Source organism: Eptatretus burgeri, chromosome 10 (assembly GCF_056783735.1).
Source record: "Eptatretus burgeri isolate ZD-2024b chromosome 10, Ebu_testis_v1, whole genome shotgun sequence".
NCBI lineage: Eukaryota > Metazoa > Chordata > Myxini > Myxiniformes > Myxinidae > Eptatretus > Eptatretus burgeri.
This window is the reverse complement of record NC_140970.1, coordinates 101468340-101479650: the sequence shown is the minus strand read 5'-3', so window position 1 is coordinate 101479650 and position 11311 is coordinate 101468340. Positions and strand designations below refer to the sequence as shown.

The 11311-nt window shown below is 43.6% G+C and overlaps 1 long non-coding RNA gene across 1 annotated transcript; it reads right to left on the bottom strand.

The window, feature by feature from the left end:
* Window positions 1–361: 361 nt before the first annotated feature.
* On the bottom strand, window positions 362–10330 carry LOC147019303 (uncharacterized). The gene is made up of 2 exons (XR_015062728.1): window positions 9776–10330; window positions 362–1629 (listed from the first exon to the last, which is right to left on the bottom strand). It is a non-coding gene; the product is annotated as an uncharacterized LOC147019303 (long non-coding RNA).
* Between the last annotated feature and the right edge of the window lie 981 nt (window positions 10331–11311).

The following is an 11311-nucleotide window of genomic DNA, read 5'->3' as shown; positions in this document are numbered from 1 at the left end:
GTTTAGATTTTCACAGATTGGGAAATTATTCCCTTTTCAGGTTTTTTGTGCAATTCTAAGAGGTGATAGGTTGAGAAACTGTTGAGCTTGAACCAAGGGATGATTTTATTTTCACATTCACTGAGCACAGACCTTGTTGGTAGGTGTCAAGGCCAGGTGTAATGCATCCATGACATCCGATTTCATCTCAAACGTTTTCTTTTGTGAAAGCAAATTATAAACCTCCTCGAGTATAACAGCGACTTCGTTTGATTACTCTGTACCTGCGAGACCTTCTATTAATTTGTAAATAATGAGCTTATTTCATCGTGTGAAACATCATGCAAACGTTCTATAACTATGCAGTGATAACATCCTCGTGTCACGCATGAAAAAGCTTTATTTGCAAAATTTATAAAACATCGGTGAAAGGACAACAAAAACAAATGTAGTGCAAATGCAATTCTTGCTTATATAACCACTGCCCAGTAACAGTTTCCCCATCCTTTGTCAGATTTTGTTCGTGAATTATTTTCTGGACAAAGCATGTGCTGTATTACAAAAAACCCCAATGGATGTTTGTGTCGTGTGTGTTCTTGTGTGGCAAGCTTCTCATTACTGCCAAAAATTTGTTGAAATCATCAATAATGTAAGCATTGATAGATTTGAAACTTCTTCGAAGACTTCAGAGCAGATGCAAACTTCCAATGTCCTTCGCACACATTGTTGATGCTCCGTTAATTGTGTCGGGCATTGCTCGTCTCCTTCAGATATCATCCGCGCACATTGGGTCGTGCTCAGAGTTCTATGAAGTGCTTCCGTGCAAAAGGCCGGGAATCCCAGGACGGTACTCGTATGAAACACCCACTCCCCTTGGGAGGTGTCAATGAAGCACTTGTACTAATTGCCAGTTGTAATGCAAAATTGCAAGTCATCTCAACAACTGACTTGTAATGCCCTCTCCCAGAACCAGCGGGTGGCACTATACAGTACACATCATGGTTGATGACAAACAAACACCTACCAACCCTGTTTTTCAGTTTTATGATATAAATAAAATTGATGCACTGCTATAAGCATTTAAAAACTAATCTCTTTTCAAAGGCAGCACAATTCAGATTAAGTAACAAGCGAGCCAGTGAAATACTGCTTCACCACGCTCCATTAACCTCGATGCTGTGCTCGTGTAACATTGGTGAAGGGGTCATCATGCAGTGACAAGAAACACATCGCACATGGAATTATTATATGCCAAACACTATTCCTTTGACACAGTACCAATCCATTCACCATTTCTTTCCCACACAACCAATCCAGAGCGGTGCACATCCCACAGCAGTCACTACTCATGAAGGACTCCACCACATCCTACACCCTCGGAGGACTCTCGGACACCCTTAAACGTCATTCCTGGATTATGCTCACGTGTTTTACGGGACAAAATACCACATTTGCATTACACAAGCAGCAAATCGCATCGTCCCCACTTGGCACGACACATATTTGACACTCGCTGCAGGAAGCAAGTATGTGCTAGTGCCAAAGGGAGCCGGAGCGGCAGGTTGAAATGGATGGACACACAGTTTCCACTTTCTGGTCTTCCTCAATTATTGTGGATCATACGTTGTTCGACGCTTGTAGTAGGAAAATCTAAGCGGGGAGGGAAAGAGGTTAGTTCAAACAAACTTTGGCGATTTGAATAAGAGGATGACAATAAATCAACAAAGCCCTTTATCCATTCTGACTATCTCACAACTACAATATGGTGTAGTTAACTTGTCGAGAGGAGCATGAAGCAAATTATACAGCAAAATTGTTTGCTTCGTCCTGCATCGACTACTTATCATAGCAATCTCAGTGGTTGATAATATTTACATAGATATAACTAAAGGATGGCCTAGAGGTACACAAACTAATCTCTAAGCTGTCTCGCCTGGGTTTGAATCCTGACCCAGCTATAAATTGTCATCCCGGAGTTTCACAGACAGGACGATTCATCAATGTGTGTGCCGTTAGACGGGCGTCCCGTCTTCCGGCATCATATCTGGATCAAGAAGACTCAGAAAAATTGTTTAAACGAGCGAATGCTATGATACTTTGGTTATATAAAAATATGATAACTTGGGGAAAACCATCAGGGATGGCAAAGTAGCAGCCTTAAGGCAAAGATGAGGACAAAGGTCATGGCGGACGGTCCAAGAGAAAGCACTGGATGGAAAGCCAATGAAAGAACTGGGGAGCCTTTGTTACTGAGCAAAGAAATTGGTGAAACATGATCAGGGCAGCCATGCGTCCTCCGCCGTAAGGAGAGCGACTCACCCAACATCAAATCAGCAATACATCATTAAATTTCAATATCTGGCACTCTATGTATGGATTGTCAGGGATTTGACATCGCAAACTGGGAAGGGTAAGGGGTCAAGGAAGCTTGTTAGGAATCAGACTGTGCAGAACGTACAACTACAATGTGACAGTTGTTAGCTGAGAAAAAGGAAGGAAACGAGTGTGCAAGTTGGTAGTGGCACCAGTGTACAAAGGATCGGATAAATTTATTCTGGCAGAAATGGCTTTCTTACCATGCATCACCACCAATTACCGCAACACAAGCTTGTACAAGTCTTGTCATAAAAAACCAAATCGTACAGTGTGACTCTCACTGTGAGATGTTGTGCCATTCTTCCACCAGGAGCACTTCCAGTTGATCAAGAGACCGTGGGTGGACTTGGAGGCTACAAGCCCATCTCCTTAGGACTTCCAAGTACATGCAATTGGATTTATTTCCAAAGGTCCTGAAGGCCTGTCCATGCGAGTGATGATGTATTCCTGAAGTGCAGTGTTAACAATATGTGCTCGGTGTTGATGTGGCGTTGTGATCCATAATGATGAATTTGTGATCTTGCTGTTGGGCCAGAGGGACAAGTACAGGTGTATTGACGACTTGGGTGGCAAATTTATTATGCCTGGTGTTGGCTTAATAGTTAGAGTGGTGGGCTTGGTATCCCAGGACCCTGAGTTCAAATCCTGCTCGGCTGTTGAAATAAAATCAGGCGGGGTTGACTCTGCCTGCCCATCCGTCTGAGGTCGGCAAAATGAGTGCCAGCATGCTGGTACCCTGTGGCGGAGTGGCGACCCGTCCGGGATTGTGCCCAAGAGCCTAGGAGACTGCTTTGGCAGCACCAACGCTCTGCACAGAGTATGGTCCCGATGGATGGATGGATGGTGGCAAATTTATTGAGGGTATTGACAATTAATCATGTGCAGACACATACATAGATTCTGTAGGACACATGATTTGCAGATTAATTTACAGGATTGTTCAGTTCAGGTGATTAGATAATGATCACAATACGTGTTGCACGTCCAATTTCTCAATTCGGTTTCTTTCCTCAATCCTCATCTTTATTTTACAGTTTAAGAGTTGTTGCCTAATATTTTGTGGTTACATTATATTATTACCTCTGCCACTGAAGGTGGATGGAAGTTATATTTTCACCCCTGTTTGTCTATCTGCCTGTCTGTGTCTGTCTGTCTGTGAGCAGGATATCTCAAAATGTAATGGACGGATTCGGATGAAGTTTGGTTGACAGGTTGTGGATGCATGACAAGGACGCATCGATTCGATTATGGTGAAGATCTGGGTCCAGATCCGGCCTTTCAGTGGGATACAAAACGTAAACCAATCAGCCGGGAAGAGGTATGTGCTCTACCGAGTGCCCTTCTAGTTATTGTTATTATGATTCAGAAGTAAAAAGATCCAGGGATGAATGCCAAAGTCCATCTGGTCAGAGAAGAAATGTGAGAGTGAAAGAGGGTGAGAAAAGAGTTGGTGAAGAGCTAGCGTTATTGAAATCTGCACAAAGTTGCTGAGAGCCACGGCTCGGGAAATGGCAAGCATGACGGGAATCTTTCTTCTCAAGTTAAAGCCCAATGGGATGAAGTTGCGGTAAAATTGCACTGGATCGATGGACGTGGAGGTGGAAGGGGAGATGAGATGAAGTCCCTATGCGTCCTCAAATGGTTCAAATGATTGCGCGGAATCGATGCTCACGGAATCTCGTAACGATCCAGTGATCGGCATCTCCAGAATATTGGCGCCTGGATGCAGTCTGTACTTACTGAGTTTGTCAATCACACATCGTTCGAGTAACTTAATTTCTCGCCAAGTATAGATTCAACCGCCTGCTAACCTGGAAATGGAGAGCCTTCAACAGAAACATGTGCATGCTGTTAAGAGTCAGGCTTTTAAGGGGCCTTGTGGATGAAAGCAGCCAACAGTGATCCGAGCAATTATTGCCAGTGTAAAATCCCATTGGCTATGACTAGATCAGCAAGTTTTCTGGGTTGGATATAACGTAAACGAACATTTTAATATGCGATGTATAATCTGCGGTATACCTGCGGATTATTGGAAGATTGGAGAGAATTTTCTTGAAATATTCTATTTGAAGAGATGATAAATTTTTTCTTTTCTGAGACCATTAATATTAATAACCAGTGATATTGATATTACCTGGTGTTGGCTGAGTGCTTCGAATGGTGGCTTGGGATCCGAGGGTCCTGAGTTCAAGCCCCGTTGGCCGCTGAATTAACGCCAGGGAGTTGATTCAGCCTGTCATCCTTCTGAGGTCGGCGGAATGAGTACCAGTGTAGCCAAAAGGCTGCGCATGAAGGGGAGGGGTATCGACGGATTTATTAAATCTGGTATTGGTGTGGTGCAGGCATGATGGGCCGAATGGCCTCCTGCTGTGCACAATTTCCTTGTAATTCCTTCTTAAAATAAGATAGGATGAATCATAGTTATAACTGAAGGGCACTCAGTGTAGCGCATACCTCCGCCCCGTAATGCCTGATCCACGAGAACATACCGGACCAAATACATTTTTAAAGATATCACACCGTGTATCGTTTTTGGCCCAATCTCTCAATGGTGAAGAATCACTTTAAAAATTCTGGTAGTTGGATCCGGATCTTCACCAAAATCTAATCAGTTCGTCATTGTCACACACCCAACCTGTCCACAAAATTTCATCCGGATCCGTCTACAACATTTTGAGATAGCCTGTACACAGACAAACAGACAGGCAGAAAGGGGTGAAAACAGAACCTTCTTCACCTTCGGTGGCGGAGGTAATAAAACAGCATAACACCAATTCCTAAAACTATATTGGTCTTTATTACCGCAGTTTTATACTACTGGCATTATTACATTATACTGGCAGACAAAGCGGAGTTCAATTTATTAATCTTCCGTTTACAGTTTACACAAAATACCCCGGAGTACCTAACAAACACCAAATGACTTTCCTCATGATGAAAATTGAACAATCACCCTTATTAGCCTTGTCCATTTCCAAGAGACTGTTGTGTGTGTGTGTGTGTGTGTGTGTGTGTGTGTGTGTGTGTGTGTGTGTGTGTGTGTGTGTGTGTGTGTGTGTGTGTGTGTGTGTGTGTATGTACGAAACAGATCTACTTTCAAAAAGACCATCATATTTTCAGATCTATTGTGATCTGTATACACCAGCAAGGCTTTGCATTGTTAAATCTTCAGTGTTGTGTTAGTCGGAGGATGGAGGTTATGTTTTCACCCCTGTCTGTCTATCTGTTTGTTTACTTGCGAAATAGTATGTTGGTTGGTCGTGTGCATTATTCTGTTTCTTGGGTGGTCGCTAGACTACCGTTTTTCTCAGGTTTTCCGTCTGTCTGTTTGTATGTAATGGACAGCTCTGGAGGCCAGAGGAGTCAACCGATTTTGATGAAACTTGACTGGTAGGTTCATACCAGGATCTAGTTGTATGCTTTTGAGTACCGTTGATATGGACGCCACCGTTGCCTAGCAAAGGGACTTTGAAATTTTTGAAAAAATCCGAAAAATATTTATATATTCTTTTTTCGAAAATCAAAAATCGGCTTCCGTGCTTTTATGCGCACTATAATCAACCTCTTTGTCAAAAAATTTCAGCCCGATCCATCAAAAACTGTATGACGAGTATGCAATTATGTAGCAACCACCCATGTCGCCTACCGGCTTGTTGGGTGGTCGCCAGAGTACCCTTATTCTCAGGTTTTCCGTCTGTCTGTATGTTTGTATGTAATGGACAGCTCTGGAGGCCAGAGGAGTCAACCGATTTTGATGAAACTTGACAGGTAGGTTCGTACCAGGATCTAGTTCTATGTTTTTTTGCACCGCTGCCATGGACACCACAGTTGCGTAGCAACGGGACTTTGAAATTTTTGAAAAATCCTAAAAAATCAATTTTTTCGAAAATCAAAAATCGGCTTCGGCGCTTTTGTGCGCACTATAATCAACCTCTTTGTCAAAACATTTCAGCCCGATCGTCAAAAACTGTATGACTAGTATGCAATTATGTCGCGACCACCCATGTCGCCTACCGGCTTGTTTGTATGTCAATCGCCGACAGGTCCCAATTTTTAAGCAATCTTTACGAAACTTCACCGTCTGGTAGAGTTTGTCATAAGGAAGAAGCCTCTTGCTTTTGAGGTCAAATGGTTAAAAGGTCAACATAGGCCAAAGGTCAACAACTTTGTCAGGTTTCTAAAATCCTCAATTTTCAACCGATTGACTTGAAATTTGAAGACGATTTATATTTCATGTCATTGAATTCAACCACCACTTATTCTTGAGGTCAACTTAGGCCAAATGTCAACAACTTACGTGGGATTTCTAAAATCCTCAATTTTCATCCGTTTGACTTTGAATTTGAAGAGGATTTATATTTGGGGTCACTGAATTCATCCAGCCAATTATTTTTTACATCAACATAGGCCAAAAGGTCAACATAGGCCAAAGAGTCGACATTGGCCTAATTTCTAAAATTGTCAGTTTTCATCCGATTTCGTTGAAATTTTTTATTTGTATACCTTGTTGAGGCTTGTATGAGAGCTAACACACAATGTACAGCAAGGGGGGCACGAGACAAGAGGGGCGGGAGTGGGAAGGACAAAACAGTGTGGAACAGAGACATTAGGAGATTTGTGGAAGGGAGAGGGATGGGGCGGGGAACATGGGGAATACAAGATGGACATCACAGGGTCTTTCAGGAAGGAAAGCAGGGAATTTGAAGGAGGTGGGTTTGGGTGGATTATCGGGGGGTAGAAAAGATCGAGGATTTGGATGGGGGATGATAAGAGGTGGTGGTGAACAGCTGTTTTGAAGGCCTGGAGGGAAGAATGGGATTGAATAGAGTGAGGGAGTTTATTCCAAAGGTGGGAAGAGGATTTGCATATTTGGTCATTGACTTCAACCACCAATTATTTTTAAGGTCAAAATTTTTTTTTAATGTTTCGTGCTATGCACAACATTTTTCTTATTTATTTGTCTATTTGTCTATGTCAAAACGTTATGGTTAGATTCAGACGAAACTTGGTGGACAGGTTCGGTGTGTGACGAGGAAGAATTGAATCCATTTTGGTGAAGAACCGAATCCGGATACTATCATTTTGAAGTGATTCTTCACCATTGAGATAGTGCCAAAAACAATATCTCAAAGCGTTGTGGACGGATTATGACAAAACATGGTGGATGAGTTGGGTAGGTGATGAAAACAAGCAGATTCTATTTTGTTTTTGGTAAACTGATCACCATGGCGGACGTATGCACACTAGTTCTGGCCTTCTATGGCACAATTAAGTTACGTTAAAAAACACACACGTCTTTATCCTTTGTTGGCACATGGATATCCCACAGGTGGATGTGGGAAGAATGACTGACGTATCAGAATACGAGTCGATTACTAAAAGTCCCTGAATTGATGATGCAGCATTTGCTATGGTGAGGCCTCCTGTATCATTCACTACCGGTACATCGAATTCTGATGTTCTATCATGTTTTATTACTGATAATATCCAGGCTGTCACTAACCCATCAATTGCATCAATGATGTTGTAGATCTGAATGTATAAAACATTGCTATCCACTGTAACCACAAGAAAGAATAAGTAAAGGTTTTTGCCAAAACACTGCGAGTAATTTAGATGGTTCGAATCAGGCTTTGGTGTAAAGGCAGGGTATTTAAGTGGGACGTTCGCGGAATGAGACACGAGCGAAAGATCAGGAAACTATTTCTTTCTCAATGTGGATGAGTGAATATATACTGTATATTGCTTAATACGCTGGGTCTGCAGTTGTGATGAAATCATCACGGCGTTTGGCCAACTTAATTAATTATCCTTGTGTGTGTGTGTGTATATATATATATGTATATATTCAGATACACAAGACTCGCTGACATAATGGTTGCTAGTCCACTCTGAGTCTGGGAGGTCAGTATTTCAAACCCCGACCGAGTCATACCAAAGACTTTAAAAATGGTGTGTGCTGCTTACTTGCCTGACACCCTTCATTTAAAAAGGGATAGAACACAGACAAACAACGCTGGGAAGGCGATGGCAAAACACCGAGTACAACCCTTGAAATGGCAAAAAAACTGCTTCGGCAGCATCAGTGCTCTGTAACGAGTATGGTACATCAAATCAAAGAACAAAGTATATTTTCCGGCATATAGTAAAAGAGGGCTGATGGGATGGTCTCCACCCCGAGAGGCATCCACTCTCCCCTCTTAGCCATCTCGCCTGGGTTTGAATGTCGGCCCAGATAGAAATTGTCATCCCAGTGTTTCGCAGGCAGGGAGTCAATGCGCGTGTCTTATCTGAACGTTCAAACTGGGTGTGTCCCGTCTGTCGGAATTAGTTGGTGGACGTTAAAGATCCCACGGTGTCCTTAGCGGAGGGTGTGTGAGCTATCGCCGGCACGCTGAACAAATTACAAATTCCTGTCCAAACAACTGTTGGGAAGGCAATGGCAAACCACCCAGTGTAGTCTTTGTCACGAAACTGCTTCGGCAGCACAGACACTCTGTAACAGAGTATGGTACATCAGAATACAGTTGGATAAAATATTTCATAATTATATGTACATAAAATGTTTTGGCATGTCTTGCATTGTTGCGAATACACGTCTCGTACCCGAGAACATGATAAATACAATAGAACGGCACTCGGTCGACCAAGCACCTCCGCCAGGTTGAACAGTTTAAGTTTTGTATCCCACTCATAGGCTGGATCTGCATCCAGATCTTCACCAGAATCGAATCAATTCGTCCTTGTCACACACTCAAGCCGTCCACGACTTTTTTTCAGACATCCTGTTCACAGACGGACAAACAGAAAGGGGGTGAAAGCATAACCTCAATCCACCTGCGGTGGCGGAGGTAACGAACACCAGTCGCACCATCCATTATATTTAGTTGACCCTCGGTTTCCCGGGCTCCTCTTTGACTCGCATTCCAGGTAACTAACCTTTGTTATGCTTTGCGGAAACTTTGCTTCGTTTCGACCAGCAATGTCAGCATCAAGCTCACCTCGCCTTGAGATAACTTGCTGGTCTCCGAGCTTTGGGGTAAATTTCAACTGTGGGAAATTTGATATCCCACAATTGGGATATCAGAGTCTCAACGCTTACCTTGCCAAATCAGAGTCTGCTTCCTTATATCGACTGAAGCCGTTGTCTCCGTGGCATGCTGTGACGGCGGGGACTTTGTACGCTAATTTACTAACGTAGGCCTACAGTATTTAAAGCTTCCAGGAATGTGTCTGCTCGTGAAGTTGCTCCTTTTGAAAAAGAGAAGAAGGTACATCTTGCTATGCACAGTCTTTTGTCCACTTGCTTTTTGTCCTCCCCTCCCCCCCCCCCCCGTCTCTGTCTCGTCTGTCTCTCTCTCTCCCGACTCAAGCCTCTGTCCCGCCCCCCCACGCACCTGTCTTACTCGCCGCACCTTACCTGTGCATCGCCATCTTAAGCGGTTCCGCGATCGCTTCACTTTCAAATCACGAGCTGTTGGAGGGTGAGGAGCAAATTGACAGTCGGACAGGAGGGCACATCGACAGAGAAAGACAAAGATCGAGAAAGTCTATCCCGCAGGTGTTGGGAAGTGGGACGGTGGTGACTGTAGCAGAATGAATGACAGAATGAAACGTCGATCATTGGAAAGAACCACAGGCTACAATTAAAGGGTCAAACACATTTAAACGCCAAACTCAGACACAGAATATGAAAACATCATGTGTGGTTATGTCTGGCAAAAATAGCGGAGACCCCGAGATGAGATCGCACGGATATGGATCCTTTTATTCTAGCGCACGAAACGCACACCAGGTATTCACCTGCGGACCACCGACACCGATTACCTTTCGGTGAGCAGAAAACATTACCCAAGGCAAATGATAAGCATCCATGGAAATACTTCATCGTACTAAACTACAAATCCGGTTCGTCCATGCGTTTCCCTGAAACTCTTACCACGAAGCAAACGAAGAGCGCGGCGTCCCTCCGGGAGGTTCCACCAACCGTTGTGCGTGCGAGGACGAGCGAGACGCGCAGAACGCGCATACAGGGGCGGGGCGACGAGACAGAGGAAGGGGCAATTGGAGGAGTTAAGGACAAGGATGCAGTAGCGGTGCGTTCACCTGCACTAGCACCACCCTTCGAGCCTCGAGGGACGAGAAGAAGAAACATTTTGGTAGACAGGACACAGACACCGATATATATATATATATATATATATATATATATATATATATATATATATATATATATATATATATGTACAGTATATACTTAGTGTACAAAACATTAGGAAAATCTTCTTAAAATTGAGTTGCCTCAGAACAGCCTCAATTCATCAGGAAATCAGGGCATGGACTCAACAGGGTGTCGAAAGCGTTCCACAAGGATGTTGGTCCATGTTGACTCCATGCTTCCCACAGTTGTGTCAAGTTGGGTGGTGGCGGATCTCTACTCCGAATAGCTCGTTCCATCTCATCCCACAGATGCTCAATTGGATTGAGATCTGGTGACTGGGCAGGCCACTGTCGTAAGCTGAATTCACTGTCCTATTTGTGGAACCATTCCTGGACAATCCTCACCTTGTGACATGAGGCATTATCCGGGTGAACAAATCCATCGGCAGTTGGACATACACTGCTGCCATGAAAGGATGCACCTGATTGGCAATGATGTTCAGGTATCCTGTGGCATTCAAACGTTTCTCCACTTTTATCAAGAGTCCCAATGTGTGCCATGAAAACACACCCCACACCATCACACCACCAGCCTGTGATGTTGACACACAGCATGATGGATGCATGTACTCCTGTGGTTTTCTCCATACCCTAGTTCTCCCATCAGCGTGAAACAGCAGGAACCGGGATTCATCAGACCAGGCAATGTTTTTTCCAAATCCTCCAGTGTCCAGTGTTTTCGTTCCTTAGTCCACTGCAACCCGCATGTTCTTGTTTTATTGCTGAAAGCAGTGGA